This window comes from Syngnathoides biaculeatus, unplaced genomic scaffold (genome assembly GCF_019802595.1).
Source record: "Syngnathoides biaculeatus isolate LvHL_M unplaced genomic scaffold, ASM1980259v1 ctg117_pilon_pilon, whole genome shotgun sequence".
Taxonomy (NCBI): domain Eukaryota; kingdom Metazoa; phylum Chordata; class Actinopteri; order Syngnathiformes; family Syngnathidae; genus Syngnathoides; species Syngnathoides biaculeatus.
In genome coordinates this window covers 15,290-34,401 of record NW_026907423.1, presented here as the reverse complement: position 1 = coordinate 34,401, position 19,112 = coordinate 15,290, and the positions used below count along the sequence as shown (strand labels likewise).

General features: G+C 41.9%; 8 non-coding genes across 8 annotated transcripts; 2 read left to right on the top strand and 6 right to left on the bottom strand.

The window, feature by feature from the left end:
• Nucleotides 1-1,487: 1,487 nt before the first annotated feature.
• trnat-agu (transfer RNA threonine (anticodon AGU)) lies at nucleotides 1,488-1,560 on the bottom strand. Its single transcript has one exon. It is a non-coding gene; the product is annotated as a tRNA-Thr (tRNA).
• A 389-nt stretch (nucleotides 1,561-1,949) lies between these two features.
• Nucleotides 1,950-2,023, bottom strand: trnan-guu (transfer RNA asparagine (anticodon GUU)). Its single transcript has one exon. It is a non-coding gene; the product is annotated as a tRNA-Asn (tRNA).
• A 227-nt stretch (nucleotides 2,024-2,250) lies between these two features.
• Nucleotides 2,251-2,324, bottom strand: trnan-guu (transfer RNA asparagine (anticodon GUU)). The gene has a single exon. It is a non-coding gene; the product is annotated as a tRNA-Asn (tRNA).
• Nucleotides 2,325-6,716: 4,392 nt separating this feature from the next.
• On the top strand, nucleotides 6,717-6,931 carry LOC133497108 (small nucleolar RNA U3). The gene has a single exon (XR_009793943.1). It is a non-coding gene; the product is annotated as a small nucleolar RNA U3 (small nucleolar RNA).
• Nucleotides 6,932-14,294: 7,363 nt separating this feature from the next.
• LOC133497107 (U1 spliceosomal RNA) lies at nucleotides 14,295-14,458 on the bottom strand. Its single transcript, XR_009793942.1, has one exon. It is a non-coding gene; the product is annotated as a U1 spliceosomal RNA (small nuclear RNA).
• A 1,694-nt stretch (nucleotides 14,459-16,152) lies between these two features.
• Nucleotides 16,153-16,224, top strand: trnam-cau (transfer RNA methionine (anticodon CAU)). Its single transcript has one exon. It is a non-coding gene; the product is annotated as a tRNA-Met (tRNA).
• Nucleotides 16,225-18,266: 2,042 nt separating this feature from the next.
• Nucleotides 18,267-18,339, bottom strand: trnav-aac (transfer RNA valine (anticodon AAC)). The gene has a single exon. It is a non-coding gene; the product is annotated as a tRNA-Val (tRNA).
• Nucleotides 18,340-18,805: 466 nt separating this feature from the next.
• Nucleotides 18,806-18,878, bottom strand: trnak-cuu (transfer RNA lysine (anticodon CUU)). The gene has a single exon. It is a non-coding gene; the product is annotated as a tRNA-Lys (tRNA).
• Between the last annotated feature and the right edge of the window lie 234 nt (nucleotides 18,879-19,112).

Genomic DNA, 19,112 nt, shown 5'->3' with positions numbered 1-19,112 from the left:
TCTATTCAGTTCCTTCAAGAAAAAACTAAATTAATTGGAACATTGAAGAGTTGAACTGTTGTGTATTCGAAGTTTTTGAGAGGTTGAATTGAATTTCCATTTTCACAGTTGTTTGACTGTTTTAAAAAAATAACATCTAATTCTGTTTTGTCTTGTTTAACAGTAAATTTAGAGTAGTGAAAAGTGTTGAAGGCAGCATTTTTTTTTCTTTGGATGAATTTAACATTTTCCAAACTGCTGCTTATTGTGAAGTGAATTGACTCATATAAAGGTTGGATGAAGTTTACACCAGTAAGTCAAAGTAAAAGCAAATCATCTAAATGATTACTCGTACCTTAAAAAACTTGTGCAAGATCACTTTTGGATGTGCCAATCGTCCAGGGGTGGGCAAACTATGGCCCGCGAGAACACGTTTCATGGAGCTCAAGTATGGACAGGACATACGTTGTCCTTTTCTCTGTTTTATCGACAAATTTGTTTACTCGATAGGGACTAGTATACTTGAGGTTTGGTTCTGCCGCAGTTACTCAGTTGCGCAAATGCACTCATTCCTCATGAGTGAGTGAGTTTCGTACTCACCATCGATGTCTTATCTATCTCCTGTTAAGCTGGTGCCACTTTATCTAGAGCAGAGCAATGCATTTTTTTTATTGGAAGCAGATGTATGATAATTATATTCACAATTATTCCTCCAGCCTTGTAGCCTGGTAATAAACACTGGTGGTCACCTATGACATGCCTGACTGAGCCAGCACCAAACAAGTCATAGAATTCCTTTGAAGTAGACTTGTCTCTCTTACTTTCTAAGCTCAGACCTTAATCCTCCTCACTTCGCTTTTCCATCCATCCATTCATCCATCCATCCATTTCTTTCACACTTGTCCTCACAAGGGTCACGGGAAATGCTGGAGCCTATCCCAGCTGTCAAAAGGCAGGAGGCGCGGTACACCCTGAGCTGGCTGCCAGCCAATCGCAGGGCACATAAAGACAAACAGCCGCACACACAATCACATCTAGGGCAATACAGAGTGTCCAATTACTGTTGCATGTTTTTGTGGGAGGAAACCGAAGTGCCCGGAGAAAATCCACGTAGGAACGGGGAGAACATGTAAACTCCACACTGGCGGGGCTAGGATTGAGCCCGGGTCCTCAGAACTGTGAGGCCAACGCTTTACCAGCTGATCCACCCACTTAGGTTTTATCGTATATCATACACATACTTATCTTACATAGTGCCAAAATATACAACAAGAGTAAAAAAAGTCACCAGACAAAATGAAGTCAAATGGAGAATAGAGGAATTGATTCCACATGCTCAAGAGGCGCTCGAACACTTCATATAATTGACATTTTTCTCAACAACAAACATCCAAGCTGAACAGAAAGCCAAAAGGAGAAGGTGGTTTTTGAGCCACCATGCAGGGGAACCAATCAGAGTTTTCATTATGTGCTTGACCAAAGCAGAATTTGAACCTAATGTTATTTAGAGGCTCCAGTGAGTATCTAACTCACGACCCCTGGTTTACTAAACCAATGCTCTAACCACTGAGCTATGGAGCCACCGACTTTGGCCTGAGGGGAAAAGCTTTCGCCACATCCTTCAGCTGACTATGCTATTTCGTAGAGGATTCATTTTATGTTGGATGTTCTGAAGAAAGAATCTTTTTAGTCAAGGAACTGAACCAAATCAGTTTCTGAAATGATTCGATTTTTTGCTTTGTTCCCACCTGCCTGTGGCGTCAGGTCGCGATGAAAAAAAAAAAGCGCAGGCTGCATAGAAATAATTGTAGTGGGGACATAAAAGAAGTGCAACCCTCGCAAATAACAAGGGAACGCCATATAAAGTTGAGTGAGTGATGACAATTGTTTCCTCTCTCATCTCTTTTACCTCTTTTGTGAGGGTAACAATGGAGAGGTAACTTGACAGTTTAGCTTTTACATTTTGGAGAGGTCCATGGGTGGACTCGAACCACCAACATCTCGGTTAACAGCCGAACGCGCTAACCAATTGCGCCACAGAGACGCACGCAACTGTATTTTTTGGGGCTTTTGATCTACCAACATCGTACAAAAGCCAGGTAAATGTTACATTGGGGGACCGTCGCTGGGTGGGTTCGAACCATCAACCCCTCAGCTAACAGCCAAACACAGTGATCAATTGCACCACAGAGACATGCCACGCCACACTTTTTTGGCCTTTTGATCTACTAATATCCTCCAAAAGCCAGGAGAATTTTTACATTTTGGAGACATCCCTGGGTGGGCTCGAACCACCAACATCTCGGTTAACAGCCGAACATGCTAACCAATTGCGCCACAGAGACGCACGCAGCTGTAATTTTTGGGGCTTTTGATCTACCACCATCGTACAAAAGCCAGGTAAATGTTACATTGGGGGACCGTCCCTGGGTGGGTTCGAACCATCAACCCCTCAGCTGACAGCCAAACACAGTAACCAATTCCGCCACAGAGATGCACGCAACTGAACTTTTTCGGGCATTTGATCTACTAACATCCTCCAAAAGCCAGGTTATTGTTACATTGGGGAACCGGGAATTCCAAACGTAGCCTGCATCAAAGATTTTTGTCGCAGCAGGCATGATGTTAAGCACAGCGGCAAATGTTAATTAGATTAGCAAAATACTTTAATTTCCGGTAACTTTCCAGTAAATCCTTGGCCCGGATCGAGCACCATACTGAGAAACGTGTCTGAGGCAGTTTCTTTTTTAAAATACCTTGATCCAGTCTTTTCTGGCCAAAAACCCTCATTCTGGAGGGAGCGAAGCACAATGCAGGCTCCAAGAAGGAGAAAAGTGCCCTGTCCGGAGCCCCGGAGGTCATCCCAAATGGTACCACAAAGCCCGTGCCATTTGCTGAACAAAGTTGTTGGTTGCTCCCCCTGGATCCCAAACAGGATAAAAGTGCTCCCAAATCGAAGACCATTCCTCCCGCTAGATTCCTAAGAGGACAAAAGTGCCTGCAGAGTTACTACTACTTGGGTGCAGTGGAGGACGCTTTTGGTGGGGCACAACACCGAGGTGGTATTGTAACTACAAAATGAAAAAATGTTTACATGAAAAAAATACTAATAATAATTAAAAAAGTTATCACGAACACAACACTGACATACAGTACATCTGTGAGACAGTAAATAGCGTGGGCGAGGCAACAGGCAAAACAAGGAAATCGGTGGGACAAGGGAAATTGCTGGGTGAAGCTTCGATGATGCGCAACCAATGACGGGATATAACCACTCATGCCCTCATTGGTCGATGTCATGCCAGGAGCCAATCACACGCCTTGTATCAACGTGTCTTTCCACAATATGCCAATCTGGCTGTATTTTTTTTTTTTTTACCTGCTGAATAAAATCCCTTGCAGCACTGAAACCGCACTAACTAACGAGGAAAGCCTGTAGATACATACCTGTATTTATTTGTTTAAAACAGCACTGGACTGCACACATGGCTTGATCCCATTAAAGGAATTGAGAAGGGATGAATTCTGCAGTTGAATTGTTTCCATCAGAAGTAACCACTGAGCTACACCAGTGCAAGTACAGATGTGAAAATATGATCCTGATAAAAACACTGGTTTCATCATGGGTGGTCAGAATAGATAAATATTGCGGTGGAAGTGTGTTCCTCTGATAATAAGATAATCAGAGGGAATAATCAAAATCAGCTAATTATGTTACAGGGAGATTTGGAGGTCATTTAAACACGCAGATATGGTCGTTGAGCGACCAATGTAAGAGGAACATGACGGACGCCAAATGCTTTTACTCAGAGGATATGTACTTGAATTTTCAGCAGCACCCTGCAAGTTCACAGTGCCAGGGGTGGATGTGGTTAACACACGACACCATGCGGTATGGATGAAAATGTATATTTGTTTGGCAAAGTTTTGAACTGGACAACCTCACTGACACGATGCTCTGCATTCATTCTGCTGTGTGACCAGCCAAAAGTGTACATTTTATTGGTTTGGGGACACAAGATTGAAAGCAATCATTCATGTGAACACAGTGACAGTGCTGAATCCTAACCACTAGACCAACAGGAACTTCAATCGGTTTTGTGCTCCAGCATGCTGCACTGTGTTATAGTGTCAAAGATAGGGCCAAATTCTGAACCATTCATCTATTTTCTTAGCCGCTTATCCTCACAAGGGTTGCGGGAGTGCTGGAGAATTTCCCAGCGGGAAACGGGCCGGAGGCGAGGTTACACCTTGAACTGGCTGCCAGCCAATCGCAGGGCACATGAAGACAGACAAGAGTCAAAGTCACAATCACACCTCGGGGCAATTTAGAGTGTCCAATTAATGTTGCATTTTTGGGAGGTGGGAGGACAACAGAGTGCCCAGAGAAAAGTCACATAGCATAGAACATGCAAACTCCATAGAGGGATTGAACCCAGGTTCTCAGAATTGGAAGGACAACACTTTCCAGCTGCACCACCATGACAAGGGCTGTAATTCTCCTCCTGTGTGACGATGGCCCACAAGTACCACTGTCAGTTGAAAAGCAGGAAACAGGTCGTCATTGAGCGAGGCAGGACTGTTTCTTTTTCTTTTAATCAAAATGTTGAGCAAATAACTCTTCAACTTGTGGCCACAATATTATATGAGAACAACTGAATATTATTCCAGTTGCACGGTGGAGCAATGGAATCGCAGTTCTGAGCTCGAGGGTTCAAACCCCATCCCTACCTGTGTGGACTTTGCATGTTGTCCCCATGCCTGAATGGGCACTCTGGTTTCCTCCCACATCCCCAAAACATGTATTAATTGGATACCCTAAATTGCCCCCAAGTGTGATTGTGAGTTCGCCTGTTGTTCGTCTCTATGTGCCCTGCGATTGGCTGGCAACCTGTTCAGGGTGGAGCATGTCTCCTCCTCGAGGACTGCTGGCCAGCAGCCAGCCTCTCGCAAAAACCCAGTTTTCAGCATTCAATGTGAAAAACTGACGGACAATTCAGCTAAAGCTGTCATTGTCAGAATGTTTAATGAGACAGTGAGTGCAAATGACATTATTTATTGACTGGGTAGATATTGCATGGTGAAAGGCCAAGCTATGAAAGTGAGAGATGAGGACGGCATCTGGAATTGTACCTGGAGAGTCCCCATTCAACAATGTCAGGACTCTCTGGGTTTCCAGGGCCTGAAACATCTCCCATCAATGATAGTTTTGGGTGAAAACCGAGGCTACATTCACAACCAAGGTCAGCCCAAGCTTTGCCACAAGTGTGGGAAGCATGGACACCTGGTAGCAGCCTGTCAGCAAATCATTTGTGGTAAATGTAGAGAAATTGGGTATTAATTTGAACAATGTTCCAATGGCAGAAAGTGAAATCTCTGTGGAGACTCAGACCATCTCTTGAAAAAATGCCCTGGATCTTTTGCAAACCGACTAAAAGCAGGGAAAGGAAAAGAGAAGAGGATTTAGAACTAAGACCGAAATACTTTACCTCAGGATCAGAAATGGGTGAGGTGGAAGAAACCCCAGTTTTCCCTCCAAAACCTGTCCATGAGCAAGAGGAAACAGGTTGGGGTGGGTCAGGGGACACTACAACCGATGGGGAGTCATGGGGAAGCAGTCTACTGCAGGAAATGCCTACAAGCAATCCGAGCGAGAACGAGCTGACAACAGACCGAAATTGATGAGACTCCAATACCTTGTGCACCAAAAACAAAACGACCGGCATCAGAATTCTCCTCTGAATCCTCCTGAGGCTCAAAGCAAAGAGGAAAGGCCCTAAATTCAGATAGTTCAAATGATGAATCATGAGTATTTCCCTCAAGTTCACCGAAAGAACTCTCCTTTTTAAATATTGTTTTACAATCAATGCCAAAACCCCGAAACACCATGAGTAGAAGATTGCAGGAAAGACCAAAACCAAGAGTTAAAACAGAAAACATTGCAAAAGTACCGTACCTCCTAACTGCTGATGTAAAGGAAGAACAAAAATCGATGGGAATACCAGAACAAGCACCCTTTTAATAGCTTTTAATCAGAGATTGCTTGGATGTTTTAACTTTTAAAATCCTTCCCTTTTAATGTTTCAACAATCAAGGTTCGGATATGATATGATCCAAATATGAATATAATATAAAACTATTTAAACAGTCGCTGAAACAAACTGGGTAATGTGAGTGAACGTGAGAGAGAAGACAATTTAAGAATGAAGTCTCGATGAGCGGTTGTGCATTCCTTCGCATTTTGTCATTGGCCCCATGCTCATCAGGGACTTCCATGCCACACATCCGAAGGCCCGTGGGCAGTCTGGGCTGGCTGTTCCAGGATGTAGTTTGCATGCTCTCCCTGTGACTGCATGGGTTTTCTCACACATCCCCAAAACATGCATTAGTTGGAGATTCTAAATTGCCCCCAGGTGTGATTGTGAGTGCAACTGGTGTCTGTCTCCGTCCCACAGCGTTAAGATTTACAAATTTATGATTTAAATCAAAACAATGAATCATAGGTTAAAAAAAAAAAAAAAAAAAAGTCAGACAAAATATTCTGGGGCTTCCGTATTTGGAATCTAACTCAATGGATGCATCCAAATGCATTTATATTGATGTAAATGTTGTTTTTGTTTTGTTGTTTTTGGGAGACATCGCTGAGTGATGCTTGTGCAAAGCAAGTTACAGACGTGTCCTCTCAGTGAAAACAGCTGTCTCGCAGCTGACTTCCCCTCGTTGTGTCCATGAATGTCAAGGCTATACTTTCTGGGATCATTTCTATAGTTAATGATTTGAGAAATGAGTTTCCAAAGTGTTTGGTCCTGTCAACCACGATGATGAGGTGTGCTATTTCTTCCTGAGCATGAAGGTGGCAGACAATCATGATTCTGTCATAGGTTGTCTCCCGTTGATGAATGTTCATTGCTTCTTAATGAAACATTGATGGAAGAAATATGGTCAGAGTGGCTCTTGTACTTTTGTAAAGATGTAACATGTCAAAGGCAATGAGCGATGTTATTTGAAAGATACGTTAAACTTCCTCAGGGTGAAGAGGCTGAGGTGAGAATCAGCACCTCCAAACCTGAGACCATAATCCTCAGTCAGAATGGTCCTCTTTCTCTCTCTCACTCAAGGTGCAGACACATTCATCAGCGTTCTTCAAAGTTCAGAGGACCAAATAAAAAATGAGATCAGACCATATCCTCTACACCCCTTCCAGCCCCATTGGAATAGCATATTTTCTCCTAATGCTGAAGTCCAGTGCTCCATAGCTCAGTGGAGAAAGCATTGGTCTAGTAAACCTGTGGTTGTGAGTTCAATTCTCACTGGGGTCTCTAAATAACATGCATGTTTCCTGTACAGTCTAATCTGTTCAAGTACACGATGAGAACTTTGTTTCAATAACCTCCATTTGACTTTACTTTGTCTGCTGAATTTTCTGAATCTTGTAGTGTATTTTGCCACTATATATGATAAATATGTTGTATATTTTTGTATTATATAGCACTTGTGCATTGCCGGTCAAACATAGCTGCTCTGCACTGCGGGAGCCGTTGAACCAGAGCAGATTTTTCAAATTATGCTGTTGGTTGTCACAACAGATACGACAGATATTCAAAGAGATTATTCTATGGAATACCAGCTGAAAAGACCAGAAAAAAATGATGGATTTCGGCAATTAAACATGATGGATGGTGCCCAACCAAAATACACACACGCCTGTGTAGCGATACATGATACATGTGTACATCCAGTTGTCCAAGAAAAGAGGAAGCGAATTAACAGTACAATTTCTTATCGTCGAAAACGTCGACTTCAGCATTAAATATGGGTCATCTATGCTAAGTGTCTCTAATTACTCCACGTATCTTCATTTATTTTCAACTTCTAGATGTCTAACGGCATCGGACAAAACTCTGGGCGTCGTGCAATAAGTAATATAATATAGATATATATTTTTGTTTCGTCTCAACAGACTTAGCATTGAACAATGCTTTGTTTGACCGGCAATATGGCGACGTAACAAAAGTCACGTGACTTTATGATGTAGGTGCATGATCTCTATATGATAAAACCTGAGTGAAGAGAATTAAGGTCTGAACTTAGAAAATAAGAGAGACATGTCTACTTCAAAGGAATTCTATGACCCATTGGGTGCTGGCACAGTCAGCCATGCCATAGGTGACCACATGGGGTTATCATCAGCGGTTCTGGTTCCAAATCTGCATTTATTTGTTTGTCACGAGATAGCATGCAAGGCTGTAGGAATAATTGTGAATATAACTACAGTATCATACATCTGCTTCCAATAAAGAAATGCTTTGCTCTGCATTAGACAAAGTAGCACCCACTTAACAGGAGAACAAGAACATCTAATCATCAGAACTCTCAGAAACAGAAGCACCTCTTGTCAGTTAAATAAATTATGACCACATATGTACTTATCAATCTTCCACAAATATGCACACACACAGCTGAACAAACAAGTACACTTTGTTTCCAACTATGTTTTGCTCCTCCGTCTTCTTTTTGTAACATCTATGTAAATCAGGGGCATTTTGAAACCAAATAAATAGAGGTGCTGAGGAGAGAATAATAACCAAATAATGTTTCATCCAGTGTTTTGCAGATGTATAATCTGTTCATAATTGAATTGTATTTTTAATCTTTAAATGGTTGGAAGAATAACAATTGTCTGTAGACGTGGCGTTTGCTCCACACACAGAAGTTGTCTTATTGCATATATGCTGAAACCTTTGCATGCTAGACAATATGAAATTGAGAGCGAGCAAACGCATGACCCTGTTCAGACTGCAAATCCTTAAGTGGCAGTAAGAAATGTTTGTGTATGTTGTGCACGTCCAGTAGAAGTGAATGGAGGAAGTGGCCGACTGCCGAACAGGAGACAAGTTCTTACTGCCCAAAAATTCTAACTACAGAAGAAGACCAAATTATATTCTGTCATCAGAGGACGGTTTCAACCCTTCAACCTATGGATTATGGGCCAAGTACGCTTACGCTGTGCCACTCGGCTTCTCGCAAAGCTGGGCTTTTGCTTGGGAGAGAATGTTAATGAAAATATGAAAAGAACCACACTGAAATTATGGGAAAGAGTAGTGGAGGCAAGACTCATGACAGAAGTAAGCATCTGCAAGAAAGATGGAGGCACTGGAAAGGAGAGGGTTGAAGATGAGCCGAATTAAAAAAAAAGGTAGCGTGCTCCACTGTAATAAAAATTGCACACCAACAACAACAAAAAAACGTGTAATAGTGAGGCTGTGTCTCGTGAACTGCTTTACAGCACGGGAATACTTTTATTTGTGTATGACAGCTCTTGGGAGAAGAGGCAACATTTCACCTGCTAATATAATTTTTAGTTAATCCATGCAAAAATATTTCAATACATTTTATAGAATGTCCTTAATTTGAATGAGAAGTAAGAGAAAGTGGAAAAGGGAATCATGTCAAATGAAAATACTCCGAGACTGCAGAAACTCTCCTCTTTCTTGACTGCTCCAATGCATCGACAAACCGAAACGCTTTCATCTATTGTGTATCCATGCAGCATGTCATATCTGTCCATCTGATTCTGGACAAACATTGATGTATTTAGAAGTTCTGAACGGGCTTTGCACCTGAACAAACATAAAGTCTGCAGGTGCATGTTAAAGTCGACGGACTAATAACAATCCCATCTATCTGACTCAAAGACGAGTATCTCAAAATGTCTTGAATCCATATTAAAATAAAACTTGAGCAAACTCAATGACCTGGTCATTTTGCTTACTTCAGAGTCTGCAAAGGGTCACTTACAGTTCTTGTGTGAGTTCAATGTGTCCAGATAATACAGGAAATAAAAATTACTCCAAAAAACAAGTGAGGAAAAAAAATTGTGAAAAAAAAAATGGTTGGAAAAAAATACTCAGAAAGACGGGGGGATAGAGCCAGGAAAACAGAGGAAAAAAAACATTAAAAAAACACACCCTCATAAATTTACAATGGTACCTCTACTTACGAAATTAATACGTTCTGGAAGTCATTTCATAGTGTGAAACTCGTATGTAGAAACATATTTTACATGTAAATAGCCTGATCCGTTCCAAAACCCCAAAACCCGATGCCGCCAAAAATAAGCATTCAAAGTGTACATAATGCAAAGAATAATAAAATATTATGTTCATTGCCCTTTGCCATTGGGTGCGTGGCAAGGAAAGAGGCATCATGTTGTCTTCAGAGCTGGAGGCACGCACACAACTTAATTCCACTAAAATTAACAAATTCCATAAACTATAAATTTAAAACAAACATGAAATGTAATTGTTTCACAAAGTACCAATCCAAGGAGGCTTGCCTTTGATGGGTTTTAATAATCTTGCTGAAATCTGCAAGGCAAACGTCATCGAAGTGAATGATTAACACATTTTCTGTATGATTCTTTTGAATACATTCCAAAATGTCACGAGAATTTCATGGACACATCTTCATTTCTGGGTGACGAAATGGTGGCTGCCTCCTACTCGAAGCCGTAAACTGCTCCTGCATTGTCGTGTGCTAACCAACTCGCCAAAGTCCTCCTTTGCCTTTCTTAGCGAAAGTTTCCTCAACTTCCACTTCAAACCACTCAAGTCGAGCAGCAACAGCATGAGGCCACATGGCGGCATGATGGCATTGGCCATCAATTTCTTGAGGCTCATGGTGAAAAAAGACAAATAAATCCGCAAAGAAGTCGATGATTGTGCGCGAGCGTATGACAATGGATTCAGTAACTAAAATAAAGGAAGAGTGTCATTGTAAAGCTTGAAGTCCCTCACTCAAAAAAAAAAAAAAAAGTTTGACGTAGTCCAAGCTCCGGAGCCCCAGGGATGTGATGCCAGGAAGATGCTACGTGCTAGCCTGTAGGTGGAGCTGCTCTATTGCGCTACACACACCAAGAGACAGGATGTACATCACGGTTGAAGACTGACATCCCTTCTCGCCAATATGATGCCAAGAAAGTGCTCCACCATTGGCCAATAGGAGAGCAGCTCTATCGCGCCACTTTCAAACCAAAATACAGGACAAGATGTTTACGATATTCCATTCCTATCCTGAATTTCTTTCATAGAGACAAATATCTTCCAGGAAAAAATCTTTCATTAGTAGAGACCTTCATAAGTAGTGGTACCACTGTACATTTAATAATATATTTTCAACAGCTGAAGATCACTGGCTTGAAGCTGTGACAGGCCAAGCTGACTTCCGGGTTGCCGATGTCATCATCTGTATTTTCTCCTTGTACTCTACTGTCCATCTTGCGCACATTTTAACATGATAATCACAACATGTTATTTTTCTGCTATCCATTTCCCATGCCACTTATCCTCACAAGGGTCACAAGCATGCTGGAGCCAGTTGCAGCTAACTTCAAGCACAAGGCGGACTGCACCCTCAAATGATAGCCAGTCAGTCACAGGGCACATATCGACACCATCACTGAGTGACAATCGATTCCTCGCCACATGCACCAAAATCTGTCCTGTCTCAGAAATGGAAATCAAATATTCTTCAGAAAACATTTTGCCAAATCTATTGAAGTTGCCCCGAACTGTCTGGCACTCAAAGCTTTTGTTGCTTTTTCTCTTTTTCCAATGAAATGTGATTGTTGTGGAAAAATGACTTTATTGAAGGCTATCTTGCCCAAAATTAAAATTTCCCTCCTTCACGTCATAATTCAGATTCCTAAGGCAATGTTTGTTTGTCCTCTTTTGTTTTGCATATTTTCTTTCATTGCCCTGTTTTGTTTTTTTTGGAATTTCCCTGTTCTATTAAAATTTCTATAAAATTCATGACGTGTATCTTTGTGTTTAAGTTTAGGACAACTGATCAACCTCTGATATGGCGAGCTTGTCTTAGTTTATGTGTTGCAAGCCTTCAATGGTTGTGAGATTGATAAAAATTAATGAGGAGGTTTCTTGTCCTTTTCCCGAACTTGTTATGGCCCTGCCGGTCCTTGTCCAGGCCGTACCAGTCCCCGATGCGGAACGCAACTGCCGCAATCAACGGAGGCACACACCCACGCCTCATCTCAAGTAATCACGTCCCATTGATATCGAACCACACGCACGGTCTAACCTCTGCCAGCTCGTTGCCTCATGCCTCATTGCCGCGATATCCTGATCCTGTTCCTGTGTACAAACACACGCCTGCCGATTATTCCATTACTCCTGCTTCCGTTGACTCGACACCAGTCTGAATAAAGACACTTCCCAAACTGCCTCTGCCCCTCCTGAGTTGTGCATTTGGGTTCAACCCCGTGTTTTGGTCGTCGCAGACCTTAACATGCCTCACAATACGAGCTGTGCACTTCGAGGTTGCATCTTCACTCGACACTGATGCTTGCTTGTATGCTGTCAGGAGATTAATCGCCAGAAGAGGACAAGCAAAAGAAATGTATTCAGATAACGGGACTAACTTCAAGTCGGCTGACAATGAATTGACGAAAGCAATCAAAGAATGGAACATTAGCAGGTCAAAAAGGATTTGCAACAAAGGGACATTCAGTGGAATTTCAATGCATCCTTCACACCAGGGAGAAAGTTGGGAGCGACTCATCCGTTCAATTCGGAATATTCTAAATGTAACAACGAGAGAACAGTTCTTGGAAGAGGAAGGTCTTCACACCTTGTTCTGTGAAGCTGAAGCTATAATAAATAGCAGACCCATCACATGGGCATCTTCCGATCTCAACGATTTGGGAGCCTTGACACCAAATCATTTGCTGTTGCTCAAGGTCAAGCCAGAGTTGCCGCCAGGACTGTTCTGTAAGGACGATCAAAATGCGAACCCCAGATGCCCAAATACTTTTCAACTTGGACTTTGTACATTCACACATGAAGCTGGCATCACCTCTGTTGGCAACTTCTTCCATTTGCGTGCAGCATCATCGCGAAAAGCTTCTTCATTATGTTTGCCTTGATTTCTACACTCCACTATTTGACCCGAGTCTGTCGATTACAGAGCTCTTCTGGGTTTTTATTACGTAAGCATTTCTTTCATGTATTCTGGACCTAAACGGTGTCGTGATTTTTAGACCAGCTCTGGTACCAGTCCTCTTGAGAGGGGTCAGACTCTCTTCCACTCTGGACTTGCCGACGGTGAGAGGCACCGAGCAGGTGTGGTTATCCTGTTCTCTGCCTCTACGCTTGGGTTCACCCTCCCTCCGCCTTCAGGTAGTGGGGACGGGTCCTAACTGTTGTTTGCGCCTATGCACCAAACAGAACTTAAGAGTACCCACCCTTTTTGGAGTCCTTCGAGGGAGTGGAAGAAAACGCTCCTGCTGGGGACTCCGTCATTCTGCAGGGGGACTTCAACGGTCACATGAGATCTGGAAAGGCGTGATTGAAAGGAACGAACCCCTTGATCAGAACGCGAGTGGTTTTCTGTTTTTGGACTTCTGTACTCATCATGGCTTTTCCATCACAAACACCATGTTCAAGTATAAGGGTGTCCATACGTGCAGTTGGTGCACCCGAGGTCGCTGTTCAATTTCTTTGACTTTGCGGTTGTTTTATCTGCCAGAAGCTTTGGATGAGAAGAAAGAAGTCCTGGCATCCCTGCTAAAGAACATGCCCCGACTTCAGGAGACAACCAAAAGTCAAGTGGAGAGTGCAGGCATTGATCCCGCGACATCTGGAGTGCTCTAACACTTGCGCGAATTCCCATTTTCTCAAACAGCAACAAAAACAAGCAGCCAAATTATGTCGACCAGCAGAACAGAGAGCCAGATGGAGAATGAGGAAACATGCAGAGCGAGTAAACAAAACTGACATCGAGTACAAACACATAGTAGAATCAGGAAGGGATCACATATGTAACTAGTAGGCCACAGTGAGAATTGAACTCACGACCCCTGGTTTAGAAGACCAATGCGTTTGGCATTGTTTCATCACTTCAATCATCCAGCAAATGTTAATAGACCAATGTAACAGGTGAATTTAAAATGCTGTTTTTAAATGGTGATTTTATTTATTCTGAATATTCTTTTCTTCTAATAACTGAAATCATCATTTGAAATATAGCAATTTAAGTTCACTTTGGGGTGGCACGGTGAAGCAGCGATGGCCTCAAAATTCTGAGGTTCACTCCCAGCCCCGTCTGTGTGCATCTTCTCCACGTGCCTGCGTGAGTTTCCTCCCACATTACAAAAACATGCGACATTAATTGGATATTAAACTAACTCCATTGCGAAGAGGTGTGATTGTGGCTGGCAGTCAGTGCAGGGTGTACTCTGCCTTCGGCCGGTTTAATGGATAAATACATCGAGCTTCTTGACGTTGATATTGAGATGAGATCAAGGGAGAGCGCGAACGCACTCCCACATCACTAGAAATTATGCAGTCGAGATTCTCACTTTTGGGGAATTCGCAGGGACCAGCACAACCCAAGTGCAATAGTTGAGCCTCAACCTGAGAAAACCACCGTCTTGATCATGGTATCTCCCCTGCCAGGTAAGTATGTGCCAAAATGGTGCGAGCACGCATGTCACACTCGGTCACGCAAAATCAAGCGATGGTGTCATCACGATCACGAGAACAACCACACACAAAAAATGATGCTTTCTAATTTAATTTTGAGTTTTAATTGAGGTAGTAAATTGAAACCAAGAAAGCAGTGGAACATCGGGAGACAACAAACATCTTCACCTTAAATCGAATCTCGATGTTCCACTGGAACTGACAAGACTTCCTTTTCCAACAGTTGTATGTCCTTTTCAATACAATACTGCCACCTAGTGAGGCCTATTGCGCATGACAGCCTTGGCGATGTTTGGCATGAAGTCAATGAAGCATTCTACAGTTCTCAAATGATCACCCGCAACGTGCAATGTCCCGACCCGGTTTCTCAAAACTTGAGAACAACCAATCCATCTATTTTTGGAGCCGCTTATCCTCATGAGGGTCGCGGGGAGTGCTGGAGCCTATCCCAGCTGTCATCGGGCAGGAGGCAGGGTACAGCCTGTGCAAATGTGCCAAAATGTGTTCTTCAGCAAGCGATACATCTGCTTTTGTGCTTTTGTGTTTTTCTCATTCACAGTATTTTTTTTCTATTTTTTTCATTTACATTTATTTTTTTGTTGACAGTATTTTTTTCCCATTTCTTATATATGTTTTAAGGCCCTGAAACATACGATCCACTTTTCTCAGACAGGCATGAACATTTTCTCAGATTTACCTCATTTAAACACTCTCAAAGTTCAAATCTTTGTAAATTAAAAAAAAAAAATACACAACTGCATTCAACAATGAAACCAAAAAACCTGTTTGAGGCCAATACGTTGATTTGAGAAATAAAACTATAAACCTTAATGTATCTGTTTTCCTTCTCCCTACTACCCGTGTTTTGTAACAAAAAGGGAAATATTTGTGTTTTTTGAAATTACAAATCAAATTTTAATGATCAATCTATGAAATTATTCATTGCGACTCAGGCGTATTTTACGGGAGCATCTGACCGCAGGTGTCTTACGATGAAAAACAGCGATGTGTCGTTGTTGGTGCTTTTTTTTTTCTTCTGGGTGAGAATATTCTGATAAACAGACATGCCACCTTCAATGATGTTTGAGAACTGAACCCACGACGAAACGCAGGGGGCCCGCTGGCAGCCCCGGGTGATCGTGCCGCCCGGTAGTTTTACAAGTCTGCAGGTGTTGTCAGCATGTTCAATGGCTACATCGATTACAATAGTAAGTAAAGATATTCTTAATATAATGTGAGCGTATATGCATCACATACTGTAAGATGTCACTTTTGTATCTGCATTGTTGCATTTGACTGATCGGCTGATTGCTGTGAGCAGGATGGCTGCGTTCATCAGGCTTCAATCCAGAATGTTCCATCATCGTGGTGGCATTAGGCTTTCAAACGTATTCAATAATCGCCACTTTTTAAAGTCTTTCTCATCGTGATAGTTATTGTGCAATTCAGACTCGTGTTTTCATTCCCTTAATTTACATCCAGAGGGGAAAAAAATCCACTTTTTAATGATCTGTCAATTTAAAATCACTGTGTAAGTCTTCAGAAAGGCACCAGTACAGATCAGCACTTTGATTTGACCAGGGAAAGACCAATGATCATAAAAAGCTGACAAATACCAAACGTTTCTTGGAGTCTGATGAAGGCATGAAAGTACATATGACAAGTTAATGTATACAGCAGAGTGGCGCAGCGGAAGCGTGCTGGGCCCATAACCCAGAGGTCGATGGATCGAAACCATCCTCTGCTAACGTGCAGGGATTTGCCATTGCTATTCAGTGAGAAACAAAAACTTGGCTCCTTACTGACTGAGTACTACTTCCTCAATAATCATTTGACTGGAGACATACAAGTCTTTATTTTACTGCCAAAGTTCCCAGTCTGGACAGGGTCACTGGTCTGCATGTCATCGTGTCACATGCAAATCTCTCAACATATTCCACCAGAGCAAACACCGCCTACAAGCAATTGTTCATGTTCATCCCATTTAAAGATTGAAAATACAATTAAATATTGAACACATTACACATCTGCCAAACACTGCACAAAACATGATTTAGTTGTAAGAATTTAAATTGATTCTAACCTGAAGAACGTCGCTTGCTGTTGGTATTCTTAATGAAACACGATCATTTTTCACTTTCCAAATGTTGATCTCCTCACAATCCTATTTTGAACCATTGGGATGCAACTAATATACACTCGTGTTCAAAATAATCCCAAACCAATGTCATTAACTAGATTAATGGACATTTTCAGTTTATTGTTTATTGCTACTATTCAAACAATGGTGGTGCAGCTGTCGAGCATTAGCCCAACAGTTCTGAGGAACAAGATTCATATCCCGGGCCCTGTCCGTATGAAAATCCCCAAAACATTCAAGCATTCATTGGAGACTAAATTGCTGTCAGGTGTGATCGTGGGTGTGTTTTCTCAGTTTTGGTGTAAAACAAGTTGGCATCTTGGCTTAGCTACAACGGATGGTCTGTAATGTGAAGCACCGGAGACGTCAGGGGTGGAGTCAAGGATGTTTCTTCCACGTTTGGCTCCGAAAGCTGGCACGTATCCGGACTGTGCTTGGATTTCAAATATGTTCTTTATTTTCTGATTTTATTTTCAATTAATGTCCAAAATACATGCAATAATAATATTACTTCACATTGGAGGGTTTATTGTACATATACATTTTGGGGAGAGTCTTCCTTTAAGGAGATGGATTTCTTGATCAAGTGGATTCTTCCAAATTGTAGACTAATACTGGGTTGTTACCCCCAACGAGGTGTCACTCATTGCTTCTATGTTTACAATGATGTTTTTGGGAACTCATGAAAGGGGGATATGTAGACATGACATGAACTTTGTTGGTTCAAGAATTTAAATAAATATTTAAATAATATTTAATATTTAAATAAAAACCAGTGACACATTCCAGAAAATGGAAGACAACCATCACAATTGGTCACAGAATAACCAGAATGGCAAAGGCTCAGCCAATTATGATCAGTTCCAGGATCTAAAGTGAAGACGGTGAAGCAAGGTGGTGCAAGCATCATGATATGGGCAAGCTTCTCTGACTCTGGTCTTGGGCCTAGTTATTGCCGAGCAGGGATCATGGATCAGTTTGCATATGAGGTCTTACAAGTATAGGTTTCCCACTTTGAGAAAATGTCCATCTTGTTCTAAGTGACACGTCATCTCAACTTTTTACTTTTTATCATCTTGGTCAGTGTGAGAAGTATGACGTCATATTGGATCACATGTCCTGCTGGAATCCCCCAAACATTTTGATTTTGTTTCTCTCATTGTACTTTACCATGACAATATAAATGGCTTATGGATGATTTCATCTGTGGAGAATTGTAGCAGAAGTGTCAGGATGCTGATGAGTTTTACTTTTCTACTTGCCAACAAAACTACATCCACATGAACCATCAAGAAATGGACCATTACTTGAATCAATGGCTGAACTGTGACAATGCTGAATGAATCTTCATGACACCATCTTTACGAGTATCCGCAATACCCGGGCAGGAGACTAAGATTCAATTCCTGTGTGAATGATTTTTTTTCTCAACGACACCTTTCGGTGAAGTTTTTCATGGCAGATTTAAATACAATAAACAATATTCATTTTTAAAGTCCTTGCTCAGACTCAATTTTGAAACAAGGACCAGTCACATGTGTGGTACACATCTCCATCGCTTAACTATGACGACTTCCACTGAACTCAAAATTTACGACGTGACCACCAAACCAAACAGCTCCCCGAGAAGCAAGCGACAAAATGAAGCTTGTTTCCAACCGGTCTCGAACCAGTGACCTTTCGCGTGTTAGGCGAACGTGATAACCACTACACTATGGAAACTGCTGTCATCTAAATCCTATCACACTTTTTTTGCCAACTCTCTTGCTCTCACCTATACGGACAAACTCACATTCACACTATCTCTCGCTCACTTTCACATTCACATCTCAAAAACAGTTTCACCCACTTTCATGTTCACACACAAAGACAAACTACCTCTCTCTCACACAGAGACACTCACAAACAAATATCTTCTCAATGAGAGCGTAAAATCGTTTGCGAGATTTCACGAGATGTTGCATTTCTGGTGGGTAACAAAACTGGATGAGAGCAGCGACAAAAAAATAAAATGTTTTTAACATTGGTGAAGAGATACATGTTTGGCATTAGTCCAGTTGCCTGAATTCAACTTTCGCATAGTACCGAGAGGTGGATGGCTGAGAAGCTCAATCAAAGACATTCCCAGTGGGTAGATTTGGATATCCGGTGAATCATTTGATAAATGTCATCTACTGCAAAAGCCAGTCACCCAACGTGGGGCTCGAACCCACGACCCTGAGATTAAGAGTCTCATGCTCTACCGACTGAGCTAGCCGGGCATGGAACCTGTGACACACATACATCTTGTGGTACCTTCGCTGTTTGATGCTACTTCAACTTCATTTGACAGCATCCCGATGACCACGGAGATGGAGTGTATAAATGCACACACACATCATCCTCTTTTAACTTACACACATACAGACACACACACACACATGCACACTTGCAAAAAAGCATGCAAACACAGACAGACACAAATGCACACACACAGGCACACAAAAGTTTGAGTT